Below are 15,697 nucleotides of genomic sequence, written 5' to 3' on the forward strand. Positions count from 1 at the left end.
TCGGGTAACCTCGGCCCCAGCGCTATGTGCATTTTTGGCTCCCTTGGGAGCCCTTTGGTGTTCTCAGGGTAGTTGTTCTAGGGAGGGGAGCTGACATGTTAGGCCGAGTTGGGGTTGGTCTACTGTGGGAGGGGGGTGGAGGGGTTCTGGGATGGGTTTGTTCATTTGCTCAAGGTAAAATGTACCGATCTCCTACTGACACAGGGCCCACATTGCGCACGCAGACGGCACCCATAGCGGCAACACTCATGTCTGGCATTAATGGCGGCAATGACGGATAGCGCAGGCCGCACGACCCCGCCCAGGCTTAAGATACTTACGTGGAATGTACGAGGTATCAATGACCACAGGAAGGTCAGGAAGGTACTTAGCTACCTGCAGCGTCAGCATGTTGATCTAGCGTTACTGCAGGAGACCCACCTTCTAAACAATAGTGGGATGCCGCAATGTAGGGACCTGGCGGGGAACACGGCTACTGCGGGTTTTACAACTCACGCCAGGGGTGTGATGACTTGGGTGAATCCAAAATCCTCCATGGCGCAACACACACTAGAGGCTGACCCTGAGGGCAGATATGTTATCTCCATGTGCACTGGTTTCGGACTGACATTGGTAGTTATTAACACTTATGGTCCCAACTTTGATTCCCCAGATTTCTACCGGGCACTAGGGACCAGGGCTCGACAACACGACCCGAATCTCCTGTTGTGGGGGAGGGATATGAACCTCACCCTTGACCCTGCTCTAGATAGGTCATCGGGCCCACACCGCAGACCGTCAGCGGCAGCGATGGAGTTAGAGAGAGCTATGACCTGCCTGGGCCTTGAGGATGTATGGCAGTCCCGCTACCCACAACGGGGAGGCTACACACACTATTCCGCTTACTACGACATACACACTAGAATAGACTACATGCTGGTTCCCTCCTCCAGAATGGCTGCGGTTGGTGACTGTAGGGTACTCCCTAGGACATTGTCGGATCATTCTCCTGTGTTACTGGAGCTGCTGACTCCAGACAGATCCATCCCCCCTTTTACCTGGCGGTTCCCGCCATACTCGCTACTGGATCCGGTGTTTAGGGGGGAATTGGCGGAGGCCATCGACACATTTTTTGATGCCAACCTGGGCTCGGTCGAGAGTTTTCAGACAGTCTGGGAGGCTTTTAAAGTGTATATACGCGGGGTGGCTATGTCGAAGCACTCTGGAATACTTAAATCCATTAGGACGAGACTGGCAGACCTGGAGAAACAATTGGGGGCACTAGAGAGGAGACAAAGAGAACAGGCAGACGAGACGGTGACAGCTGACATTAACAGGTTATTATCTGAGTACCACGAGGAAGCTGATAGAGAAATTAAACACATGGGAAAGTATGCCACGGCCAGAGTATATGTAGAACAGGACAGGCCTGGCGCTTTGCTGGCAAGAATTGTCGGGGGGACTAGAAAACGACATACCATCACAGAAATAAAATCGCCCAGAGGAGCTCTCCTTTCCGATCCCCTAGAAGTAGCGGTCGTTTTTAAGAATTACTACTCGGAACTATACATGTCACGGGGTGGGAACCTCGAGGATCACATTGAGGACTACCTGGGCCATATAGACATCCCCATGTTAACAAACTCCGATAGAGAATTCCTCATGCAGCCAATAGATAAAGATGTAATATCGGATGCTTTGGCTGCAATGAAATCTGGTAGCGCCCCTGGCACAGATGGTCTCACAGCTGCATTTTATAAAACCTTTAAGGACCAGCTTATCCCCCATTTGTCGGCCCTTTTCGACGATATTTGTGTGGAGGGCAGTATGCCAGACTCAATGAGGGAGGCGTTACTAGTAACGATACTGAAGCCGGGCAAGCCTAGGGAGGACTGTGGTTCATATAGACCCCTCTCGTTGTTGAATGTAGACACAAAACTTTTTGCCAAGGTTTTGGCCACTCGGTTGGCTCTTCTGGCACCTGACTTGGTTGCCCCTGAGCAAGCGGGCTTTATCCCGAGCAGGAACCTGACATACAATATCCGGACAGTCCTGGGCGTGATACAGCATGTTCGTGAGGATAGGAAGGCGTTGGCGGTTTTCCTCGACATGGAGAAAGCCTTCGACTCCGTAGAATGGTCATTCATGAGAAAGGTCTTAATGCAGATGGGACTGGGGCAGCCTTTCATCCAAATGATAGGGGCATTGTACTTCCGACCGCGTGCCAGACTCCGATTAAGCGATTTAGTCACCGACTCTTTTCCAATCACGAGGGGTACGAGGCAGGGTTGCCCACTCTCGCCCCTGTTATATGCCATCGTGGCTGAGCCCTTGGCTTGCGCCCTCCGGGAATATCATGGCAATAGGGGCATAAGCTTCCCAAACTACCGTATCGTGGTGTCTATGTATGCGGATGACACATTGCTCTATGTCCGCGACCCTGACAATAACTTGTCGCCGGTCCTCAGAGAGGTTGTCCGTTTCGGCGCCTTATCTGGCTTAAAAGTCAATTGGTCAAAATCACTAGCATTCCCCCTGACTCCAATTACTCAACCGACCACCATGGAGTACCCACTTCAATGGACAACCGACACGATAAGATATTTGGGGGTCCAACTACACATAGACCCAGAGACTGTGTTTAGGGCTAATTATGGATCAGCAAACTGGAAGATGATGTGGAGGTCTGGTGTGGACTCCCCCTTTCCCTACTGGGACGGATTGCCATTATGAAGATGGTGGTACTCCCCAGATTCCTTTTCCTGTTTTTAACCATCCCGATGGTGCTTCCGAGGGTGTTCTTCCAGAGGCTGCAACAACTATTAACAAAGCTTGCCTGGACAGGGGGCCAGCCCCGAGCTAAATGGTCGCTCCTCACTTTGCCCTACTCCATGGGGGGCCTATGTGCACCTGACCTTGAAATGTACTACACACTGCACACCTACACATGTACTACAGGCTGCACACCTACACACTTGGGTTCACCGGAGTCGGGATATACCACACGTTAAATTGGAGACCTTGTTCGCTAGGCCCCTCACACTCCCTCATACGGTCTTTGAATCTACAGATCGTAGGACTGGAATACTCGATTCCGTGACATCTACGAATCACGCGTGGTCCAGGATATTACATGCCCAGGGTGGTGCGCAACTGTACTCCCCTATTATGACTATAGACTGGGTGCGATGGTTGCCTCCTCTCCGGGAGAGGGGGGTGGTAGCTGCCATGTCTAAACTTAATATTAAGGTTGCGGGGGATCTATTTGTCGAAGGAACCGTCAGGACTTGGGAACAGGTAGCAACCGAATTGGAATTCCCAACTCCACTGTTGAGATTTCAGTTTTACAGAGTCCGTCATGCGCTTTCTGAGCTCCTGGGGGGAGACATGACGGAGCCACCCGAGGTGCACGAGCTCACGTACATACTTAAGGCCACCTCTCCCCAGAAACTACTTTCTCACTTGTACGCCCTCTCGCAAACACATAGAGAAAACACTTATACTAAATCACGGTTGGCATGGCAGTCGGATTTGCAAATGGTATTGGATGATGATATGTGGAAATACTGTTGCACTGCCACTAGGACGCTTTCATTGAATGGCCGGCATAGGTTAATACATTTCACATTTCTAAATAGAATATATTACACACCTGACAGACTTTGCAGATACGGCCTGAGGGCCACAGCGGAATGTGATAGATGCCGCGCTCCTGACGCGGGGTTTCTACACCTGGCATGGCAGTGCCCTGGAGTATGGGACTTTTGGGATAAGATTTTTGTTGAAATCAGCGCAGCGGTAGATTCTGACATAGCTCCGGACCCTATGATGGCCCTGTTGGGATACACCAAGCTGCTTCCGGTATCTGTGCATCGACTAGTGGGCATGGGGCTGTTAATAGCGCGTAAGGTAGTAGCATGCTGCTGGATGAGAGGTCCTGCTCCGACTATTGCACGATGGGCACGTGAGATGGTATATTGCTGTACGCAATCTGAGAACTACTGCGAACTTCTCCCCCCCACGAGTAGGCCCAAGAACTACTGGGGACTCTACCAAAAGTATCTTGCGAACAAAGGGGATGGGGCTACTGCTACTGAGGCGCAGGAAGGCTGAGTCTGGCGGTCATTCTGGGTGCTATACCTGGGTCGTTTGGTGCTCTGCGGTTCTGGTGGGCGGGCGCCATGGGGGATAGGGTTGTACCCGACTATTATTTGCTGTGCCAACTGTGTTAGCTGTGCTGTATGATGTATGCGCCGCCTGCCCTGCTTACTGGGTTGTTGGCTAAATGGCTGTGTATTCCCTGAACTGTAGTAGGAAAGTAGACAAATGTAAAGTGGATGCATTCACACCATTCACACCTTGAGGGGTGGGGGGATCTTTGATGCTTATATCCGGGGTAACTATTTGTTACGCATCTGAAACTCTCAAAATAAAATAATTTTTTTTTAAAGTCACGCTTTGTCACTCTCTCTGCCATTCTATCTCACTTTCTCAGTCACTCTCTCTGACAATGTAGTTCTTTCTCAGTCACACTCTACCAATTTATCTCCTAGTCACTCTCTGTCACTCTTTCTGTCACTCTCACTCGGTCACTCCATCTGCCAAACTCTCGCACTTACTGTCGTTCGCTCAGTCTTCCTCTGTCACTTTCTCTGCCACTTTGTCTGACTCGATCAGTCAGACTCTAACTCTCTCAATCATTCGCTGCCACCCTATCTCCCAACCACGGACACTCTGTCTCTCCCTCTCTTCACTCTCTCTGCCAAACTATCTTACTTGTAGTCGCTATCTCAGTCTTTATCACTCTGCCAGACACACTCAGCCACTCTTTAATCACACTTCATTACTCTGTCACTCCATCTCTCTCTTTGTAATTCTCTGTCACTGTCGCTTTTTCGCAGTCAATCTTTGTCACTCTCTCCGTTACTCTAGGTCTCTCAGCCACTGTTCCAGTCTCTTTGTTACTTTCTGTTTCTCTGTCACTTTCAATCACTCTGTCACTCCATTTCTCTGTCTTGTATTCATTCTATTTCTCTCAGCCACCTTCTTTGTCACTCTCTCTTTCTCAGTCTCTCTCTCATGCACTCCCTCAGTCATTCCCAGCCACTCTATCAGTCACTGACTTTCACTCACTCAATCACTCCATTATTCACTCTCTCATCTTCACAGTCACTGAATCACTCACTCTGTTTCTCAGTCTGACTCTCTCAGTCTCTCTGTCTTTCATTCTAGCTCTCTCTCTCTCCGTCACTCTCTCTCCCTCGGCCACTCTCTCTGTCACTCTTAGTCAGTCTCTCAATCTCACTCACTTTCAGCCCCTTACTGTCACGCATTATCGGGCTCACTCACTCGATCAATCAATCAATCATGGCATTTATATAGCGCACTACTCACCCGTAGGGTCTCAAGGCGCTAGGGGAGGGGGGGTCTGCTACTGCTCGATCAGCCAGGTCTTGAGCTGTTTCCTGAAGGCGAGGGGGTCATGGGTCAGGCGGAGGTGGGTCGGGAGGGAGTTCCAGGTCTTGGCGGCCAGGTAGGAGAAGGACCTTCCTCCTGTTGTGGCTCTTCGGATGCGGGGGACGGTGGCGAGGGCGTGGCTGGTTGAACGGAGCTGGCGTGTGGGAGTGTAGAAGTTGATGCGGCTGTTGAGGTATCTCGGGCCTTGGTCGTGTAGGGCTTTGTGTGCGTGGGTGAGGAGACGGAAGGTGATTCTCTTGTTGACCGGGAGCGAGTGCAGATCTCTCAGGTGTCCGGAGATGTGGCTGTGTCGGGGGATGTCGAGGATGAGTCTGCTGAGGCGTTCTGGATTCGCTGGAGTCTCTTCTGGAGCTTGGCGGTGGTTCCGGCGTAGAGGGCGTTGCCGTAGTCCAGTCGGCTGGTGACGAGGGCCTGGGTGACCGTCTTCCTGGTCTCGGTGGGAATCCACCGGAAGATCTTACGTAGCATGCGCAGGATATTGAAGCAGGACGAGGAGACGGCGTTGACTTGTCTGGTCATAGAGAGGGAGGAGTCCAGGATGAAGCCCAGGTTGCGTGCGTGGTCTGTCGGTTTGGGTGCGGTGCCCAGGGCGGGGGGCCACCGGGAGTCGTCCCAGGCGGAGGGCGAGGAGCCCAGGATGAGAACTTCCGTCTTGTCTGAGTTCAGTTTCAAGCGGCTGGTCATCATCCACTCGGCTACATCTTTCATCCCTTCGTGAAGGTTGGTTCTGGCGGTGGCGGGGTTGTTGGTGAGGGAGAGGATCAGCTGTGTGTCGTCGGCGTAGGAGATGATGTTGAGGTTGTGTTGGCATGCGATGACCGCAAGGGGGCTCATGTAGACATTGAAGAGGGTGGGGCTGAGCGAGGAGCCCTGAGGAACGCCGCAGATGACTCCGGTGGCCTCTGACCTGAACGGGGGGAGGCGGACTCTCTGTGTCCTTCCAACGAGGAAGGAGATGATCCACTCCAGTGCCTTCTCTTGGATTCCGACGTTGCTGAGGCGCTGCACTAGGGTACGGTGGCAGACAGTGTCGAATGCTGCGGAGAGGTCTAGGTCTAGGAGGATGAGGGCCGCAGTTTCTCCGTTGTCGAGCAGGGCTCGGATGTCATCGGTGGCAGCGATGAGGGCGGTCTCGGTGCTGTGGTTGGCCCTGAAGCCCGACTGTGAGAGGTCGAGGGATCCATTCGTCTCTAGGAAGGCGGCCAGTTGCTTGTTGACAGTCTTCTCGATGACTTTGGCTGGGAACGGGAGGAGCGAGATGGGGCGGTAATTTTTGAGTTCGGAGGGGTCCGCTGTTGGTTTCTTTAGTAGAGCGCTGAGTTCTGCGTGCTTCCAGCTCTCCGGGAAGGTGGCGGTGTCGAAGGAGGTGTTGATGATGTCCCGCAGATGGGGTGCGATGACAGCGTCGGCCTTGTTGAAGTTTCTTACTCTCACTCACTTTTACAGTCACTCAATCTTAGTCACTCACTCTTTTAGGCACACAATTGCTGTGGAGACAATAATAGAAGAATGTAATCCACAAGGAAACAAGGTATATTCCAAGAATTGTATTCTTCTGTGGTAAATCCGGTACAAGAGTCCATCCTCAGATGACCTCTATTTCTGTGATTCAGTTACCGAATGGTGTTAGGAAATGACCGATCAGTAGTGACAGCAATGGAACATAGAACATCATCCATAGGAATGTGTTTTAAGTGTTGACGGAATACCGAATATGTGGTACGGAAGCATGGCACCTGCTAAGGCATGCATCTAATACCGTAACAGCGAGTGCCCATTAACAAAACATATAATACAACACATCTCTCCCTTTTCCCCAAAAAATAAAAATAAACAGATAGTATGCATGTATTAAATACAGAACAATTAAACAGTAAACTCTTGCAAATACATAGATTTTTTTAGAAACACTACCACAATTTGTTGTACATTTTTTAATGAAAAACAATAAACTCTTTTCATCCCTAATATCGTTGACAATCCCTGAATTACCCTAAAGGATTGCAGAATACCCTACCAGAGAATGTTGGTTCCCAGATTCTACAGGTTGGGAATACTGAATGCCCAAGAAATTATAACCCTTATCTGTGGAAGCGGCATCCAATGATGGCAAAAATAAATCACATATTTGTTGTTGCTGTTGTTGTAAATTATTTCTTACCACAGTACTTTGAATCTCGCTCAATAATATTAAATTTCTTCTTGCCCACCACCGCCCATCTTCCAATAGAACTAAAGCACGAGCAACCTTGATTACTTTAACAGGCCAGTGAAAATTGAACTCTACTTTGGAACTTCTAGGTCTCATATCTTTCAGCATGACCCAAGATCCGACCTTGACAACATCAATACCAATATTTGTTTTGTTATTGTGATACGCCATCTTTTTCCTTCGTGTTTTTGGACTCTTATTTCTATATCTTTAAAATCCACTACCTCACCCAAGTTACTTGGTGATTCATCCTTCAACCAAACGGGAACCAATCCAGTATGAGATTGTCTACCTCTCAATAGAGAAAATGGTGAAACTTCTATAATGCTAGGAGGAGTATAATGGTAAAACCATATGTTGTTCTGGATAAGCTTGACTACATCCTTGCTGCATGTCAAGCTATTTGAATACGGGGGGCGTGGCTTGCGCCCGACGGCAATGGCTGCTCCTCGGTGACTCTCCGGCGGCAGCAGGAGCCGAAGCAAAACAAAAGCCGCTCATTTGCCCACATACGGGCCCCAAGCAGAGGGACAAGATACATGAAGCCATGAAGCCTCACCTGATGTCACCATGGTGACTTTTTCTCGCTGAAATAAGGAGTTTGGGGCACCTTTAACCGCGACGCGGCTCTGACGAGTTGCGGCCGCCATTTTGTTTTCGCTCCGAGTCACAGACGGAGTTATTCTCCTGGTGACGTTGCCCTGCCTCACCCAGCTCTTTCAAAATAAGGACCCCAGCTGACTCCTACTTACTGCAGGTATCTTTCTACTATTCCTCTGAGTGATCGTCCTTCCAACCGATATACCTGCATTCTGAAGTGTGCTTCTTCCCAAATATATCCGCCATTTTGTGACTCCGTCACCACAGATTCCTTATCTTCATGGCAGATTCAATTCTTCATTGTTCTTTTGTTTTATGAACTCTCGCTACTTCAACTGCTGGACAGCATTTTCTGATGACTTTCATCTTTTCTTTTCTTTTTTTTTTTCTTCTTCTTCTGAGGCTCTTGGTTAATATATTGCTTCAGCCCCTACTTGCCGCTGTGCACCTGGATTTTTCTGGACTTTACTCACATGGTATTAGATTTCAAGACTTTAATGTAGGGGTTTTCACCAATTTTCTTTTTTTTTTCTTTTCATATTTGTATATATTGCTCATGACATGGCTCATATGTAATTCTTATATTGATGTCTCATTGAATGTTTTCATGGTGTAATGCTGCATTGATATACCTAAACCCATTATTTCTCTATGTTTATGATATAAATTTTTGATATTTCAGTATATAATTCTTGTGGCTATACCTTGGTAAAACATTTATTTCAGGTTTATGGGCAGACTGTCTAATCACTCCTTATCACCTCTGCCTATGCACCGTAGATTTCAGATACGTACTAGCTCCCGTTACGAGTGTTTGAGCATGGAGAATTCAGATACTTCTGCACCTAAGGATGCCTCAACATCTTATAATACTTATAGTTCTGTTGTCACTAAGTATTCCACAAAGAGACTGAAAAAAGATCCTCCTTCCCCTCCTAAGCAATCTACTTCAGTGACAATGGAATTACTACTTGAAGAGATTAGAGCCTTACGGCCGTTTATGGAGGAAACTAAGTCTACACTTCAACTTCTTTCTGATAAGTGGTCCACCATAGACCAACGAGTATCTGTGCTAGAACAGAATTTTGACTATCTTTCTTCTTCAACCTCCAAAATGGAATCTATTTCTTCACAAGTTTAGACACTTCATAAGCAGATCGAGAATTTGGCGAATAGAAATCGAAGAAATAATTATTGCATCTATGGCCTTCCTGAAGCTACGGAAGGGCCAGATGCCCCTCTTTTCTTCAAAACGTTTCTTCCAAATTTGCTTAAGTGACCTGAGGGCACTACTTTGAACATTCAAAGAGCACATCGCCTGGGGCCACCACCACGTTCTACTACTTCTTTACCAGCACACAAACCGAGAGGAGTAATTTTGTATTTCCTTGAATACACCGACTTGCTAAAGGTCCTGTTGGCTGCCAGAGCAATGTCTCGCATTACATGGTCAGGTAACTCTTTGTACATTTCTCAAGACTATGCTAAATCGACCGCTGATTGACGTAAGAAGTTCTTATCCTTGAGACCACAACTACATTCAATTGGTGCAAGATATGGTCTTTTTCACCCCTGCTTGTTTAAAGTTACCATCAATAACAGAACCACTACTTACGAAGATCCTCTTAAGCTGAAAAGTTTTCTCTACTCCTACCAAGCTGACACCATGGAAACCGCTCCGCCATAGTCTTTGTCTTAGTTGCCTGCGACATATGTCATGAGAAATGTCTGTTCTTTGCCTCTTTTTAGGCTTTGAGAAATGTATTTATGTCCTTGAAATGGTTGTTCTCTTTACTTATCTTTGACCTAATATGTGCGTACTACTTACCTTATATTGTCTTTTTGTCTTAATAGGTTGTATTCGCGTCTTGCCTCTTCCCTACCGCCCTCCCTTGTGGTCCCTGGACATGTCACTGTTCCGTGTGGCCTTGCACCCCTCCGCCCTTCGTATGTTCTGGATTTCACGTAAGTTTCTTCTTTCAACTGTTTTCTTTCCTTTTTCTACTGTTTTTCCTCTTCTTTTTCTCTTTCCTCCTATGATTACTTTCTCCTTTCCTACTCTTAATTCATCATTTTCCCTTCTTTCTCTCCCGGATCTATTTTTCTATTTTCTTCCTTTTTCCTTTTTCTTTCATTTTCCTACTTTCATTCTTCCTTCTTTATACAGTTGGTTGGTTATACACTGTTTCACACTTGACCTAAAATGTTTTTTTACTGGGTCTCTTTATACTCTTGGAAATATGTTCTATGCCGTTAAAGATTGTTTCATGGAATGTCAGAGGTTTACATTCTCCCATTAAAAGACAGAGGGTTTTGTCACACTTAGCTAGATTAGATACAGATATCGCATGCATTCAAGAATCTCATTTAACAAATGATGAGTCTCTGAAACTCAAAAAAGGCTGGGTAGCAGAAATTTTTATTTCCCCTGGGGATGGTAAGCGTAATGGGGTCGTTATACTTTTTCGCAAATCCCTCTCTATTAAAATATTATCACATTCTATTGATCAAATAGGTAGATGGGTGTTTGTCAATTTTACGTTGGTAACATTCCAGTTTCCCTACTGAATATTTATGCACCTGCAACTGGTGATCCCTCCTTTTGGACCTCACTAACCCAACAAATTATGCACTGCTACGATGATAATTTTATCCTTACAGGTGTTTGTAATGACATTTTTGATCCCTTCCTAAACCGTAATTCCTTGACCCCTTTCATACCTCACAAATCCCACAAGTCATTTGTACACACTATAAAACATCATAAAGTTATTGAAGCCTGTAGACTTTGCAACCCTGAGCTAAGGGAATATTTCTTTTACTCCCCAGCACATCATACACAGTCACGCTTAGATTATATTTTTGTTTCTCACAATATTACTCAATCATTGATGAAGGCTGACATTGGCTCCATTATGATTTCAGATCATGCCCCTGTTGCCATATGTCTGGATGTTTTACAAAAGCCCAATTTGCCTTGTAAATGGCGCTTTAATAAAGCTCTACTCCTAAATACTGTTTTTACCTCTTCTTTTACTTCCTTTTCTAAAGAGTACTTCAATATAAATCAGACGGAAGATGTATCCTTCTCCACAGTTTGGGATGCATTTAAGGCCTCAGCTAGAGACTTCATTATTCGTTTTGTCATTCCTATTATTCTTCCAAATCAAAAGATTGCTTATCTGAACTTTTGAAGTTTAAATTTCAATTTAATCGAGATACCACTAATAATGCATCTAATTACTTACTAAAGTCGAGTGCAAAATTCTATGGCGGTCAGAATAAAGCTGGGAAGTTATTGGCTAATTACCTAAAAACCAAACAAAGCAAACTCAATATAGAATCTGTCTTTGGTGCCGACAATTCATTGAAATTTAAAGATGAAGAGATTTTACAATAGTTTCTTCAATTTTACAAAACATTGTATACTTCTGAAACTATGTCGTCTGATCTTTCTGTATCTCATTTCCTTTCTAAACTTAACCTTTCACCTGATTCTCGACCTGACTTTTCCTCTTTAGAATCTGATATCACTCAAAAAGAACTTCATACTGCTCTAACAACTTTTAAGAAGGATAAGGCTTCAGGGCCGTATGGCTTTACAGTAGAATGTTTTATTCATTTCGCGTCCCTACTGATTCCCTAATTACATTCCCTTATACTTAATTTTTTGCACTCTGGACACTCTATTGGTTCTTTTTCCGACACCCTAATCTGCCTTATTCCTAAGGATGGTAAGGATTCTCAGTATTGCAAAAATTACAGACCGATTTCCTTGGTTAATGTCGATTATAATTTTTTTTCGAAAGCCTTGGCATTAAGATTAGAGTCTCAGCTACCCGAATTGCTAGGTACTGAGCAATCTGGTTTTGTCAAGGTAAGACTTCTTACAGATAATACTCGTTTATTTTTTAACGTTCTTTTCAAAGTATCTCATATCTCCCATCCTTTAGCAGCAGCTATAGCATTAGATGCGGAAAAGGCTTTTAATAGGGTCGAATGGCCTTATCTTTTTCATACACTGAAATGGTTTGGTTTTGGCCCTAAAATTATTACTTTAATTTCTATCTTATATTCCAACCCAAGGGCTGCCATTGTTGCAAATGGACGGATTTCTTCCTACTTTAATCTTGCACGGGGAGTTCGACAGGGTTGTCCTCTATCTCCATTTCTCTTTAATATCGCCTTGGAACCCTTTTTTACTTAGAATCAGACAAAATGCAGATATACATGGCTTCATATTCCAGGAGACTAGCATTAAAATGGCAGCGTACGCTGATGACGTTCTTCTATTCTTATCACAACCCCAGATTTCTTTGCCTGCTTTCATGGAAGAGGTGGACGCTTTTGCATCAGTGTCTGGTTATAAATTAAACAAAGACAAGTGTGAAATTTTGCCCTTGAAAAAATATACTTTTAGTGCTGATTTTAATGTTTCGGGTTTCTCGTGGAGTCCTCACTCCATTAGATATCGATGTTTAAATTTTACTGCGTCTATTACAGGGACGATAGCACGTTGTATGGAAAAATGCATTGACAGATTATCTTCCTTAACAGCAAAATGGCATCTCTTATATTTATCTTGGTGGGGTCGTTTAAACACCATCAAAATGATGCTCTCCCCCATTATTTTGTATACCATCTCCAATATTCCGTTATCAATCCCTCTTAAATATTTTTAAAAAAAATTAACTCCATCTTATCTTCTTTTCTGTGGGGGAAAAATAAATCACCCATGTCTATTTCTAAATTAATTCGCCCAAAATCGGAAGGGGGTACTAATTTTCCTGAATTCCCTCTCTATCACAAATCATTTGCACTTGCTCAATCTTCACATTGGCTCATTGATTCTTCTCTAAAATGTCCTCTTTGGACAACGCTGGAACGGTCTTTTCTCTCACCCTTTTCCTTCCATGAATACTTATCCTTCACACGCAAACCCCAATTTGTCTCTACCCCTCTTCTTAAACACGTTTCTAAACTTATCCCCACCCCTTCTGATACATCTTTTCTTGATTTTCCCATATGGCATAATACAAACATTCTGATTCATAACTAACCCTGGGCGTAGTGGGCGTAGTGGGGCTTCGTGGAGCTACGTGAAGTGGGCGAGAAACTCCGCCCACCTCCGCACTCCGCGTAGCCCCACTACGCACCGCAGGCCTCCCTCCCGCCCTCCCTAAATACTTTAAATTAATGGTGTAAAAGAATTAAAAGGCACTTACCTTGCCCGCCGCGTCCCCGCCGCGTCCCCGGGGCTCGCTATCTTCATGGCTGCCGTCTTGTGTACTAATGCGCATGCGCGGGCGACCGCGCATGCGCATTTCTCGTGAGAAATGCGCATGCGCGGCCGCTCGCGCATGCGCATTAGTACACAAGACGGCAGCCATGAAGATAGCGAGCCCCGGGGACGCGGCGGGCAGCGGTGGGCAAGGTAAGTGCCTTTTAATTCTTCTACACCATCAATTTAAAGTATTTAGGGAGGGCGGGAGGGAGGCGGGTGGCGGCCAGCTACGCTCCGTCTGCGGAGCGTGCATAGTGCCGGATTCTACGCCTGCTACGCAAAATGCGTAGAAGCCGGCACTACGCACACTCCGTGCACGGAACGTAGCCGCCCGCCCAGGGTTATTCATAACAAACCTTTCATTTGGAAATCCTGGAGACGTCAGGGATTAATATGGGTTTATCAATTATATTGTCAGGATACAATTATATCCTTTGCACATGCGAGCGCTATTTTTAATCTTCCTTCCTCCTTCAGTGCGAAATACTCCCTCTTAACTAATGCCATCAAATCTTCCTCCTTGCAATATATTTCTTCTTCCTCTGATATCTCTCCTACTCCTACTCATGCAGATAACTTACGTTCTCTGTTGCTTCGTAACTCTAAAGCCTCTTTGATTTATAAATTTCTGCATTCTCCTTCTAATTCACGAGCTAAATCTAAAACAGAGTTGTCCTGGGAGACAGATTTAGATATTACCTGGAATGTGGCTTTTTGGGACAAAATATGGCTTCAGCTTCGTAAGTCGTCCAGAACTGCAAATACGACACAGACACTTTTTTTTATATACAATAGAATTTTATTCACCCCCTCTATCCTTTATACATATTGTACCACCACTTCACACACTTGTTGGTCTTGCTCGCTCCCACATGCTGATTTACTTCTCATGCTCTTTGATTGTACATTTGTTCGGACTTTTTGGATAAGAGTATGGTCACAAATAAATTAAATGTTTCATTCTAATCACCCCTTCTCTATTTTACATGTATTTTTAGGCAGTTTATCTCCCATTTGGAAACCCGCTTTTGTGAATATAAAAATAATTGATCTATTAATTGCGAAGATTTTACCAAACTTTCATACCAAGCATGGTGGTATGCTGTTTGTTATAATCATAGATTAGATACTACATTTGTTTATCGCCAACACTTAGCATTCAAACGTTTAGATTTGTGGGAACCAGTTACATCATTCATTGACAGTAGTGCTAGGCACCTCCCCATCTTTACTCCTCTGTAACAAGAAATAGCGAAACCTCCGTGACTTCCTTCATGTTACTACACAGTTTGTTTTATATTCTTAGCTGTTATAATATTTCAAGCATTATTACTTCTTTTCACTCTATATTGAACAATATTATATGCCTTTGATGTTTTGACTGTTTTAATGAACCTAATTTGTTTTTTGTTTTTATTTTATGTATAACTTTTGCCCCAACTGATACAGATTGTATATTTCTTATTTTTCTTTACTGTTTCTATATATTGTATGTTATTGACTTCTTTTCCCCAATACATTTCTTTCTGAACTTAAAAAAGAGCTATTTGAATACCGTCCTTGTTTAGCCTATAGGCCCTCTCAACAGCACCATTGGATAGGGGCGAACATAGAGCAACATTGTAGAGCTTAATGCCCTTGTTTTTTTTAACTCCATATATTCAGACACAAGCTGGCCACCATTATCCATGATTAATTCCTCTGGGAAAACATAATGACCTCTTGAGTGGATGTTTCCTGCACAAAATTGTAATATATCCACTTTCAAAAACAGTGTCGAGAATCGGCCACATGATGTTGTTTGATCAGATCAATGGAGACAAATCTTTTTTCTTTTTTGCCGGCAAGAGACAGAAGAAGTACTGTTCTTGTTCCCACTACCGCTAGAACAGGTACAGCTGTTCTGTAAGATGGCCCAAACTCGCTGCTGTCCTTGAACTTCTTCCTGACCAGGTCCTCAATCTACGGGACCCAGGCAGGTCTTGCCGGAACTGGTTTCACTTCCCCAGTGGCAGTGCATTTGACTAGCACGTTGCATTGTAACGCTCGCAATTCATTGAGTTCCTGTAAAACAGCCAAACGGGCATTCAGTTCAAATGGTTTTGCATCCGCCACTGTGCTGGCACAATCGAGATCAGGTACCC

This window comes from Lissotriton helveticus, chromosome 1_1, assembly GCF_964261635.1.
Source record: "Lissotriton helveticus chromosome 1_1, aLisHel1.1, whole genome shotgun sequence".
NCBI classification, from domain to species: domain Eukaryota; kingdom Metazoa; phylum Chordata; class Amphibia; order Caudata; family Salamandridae; genus Lissotriton; species Lissotriton helveticus.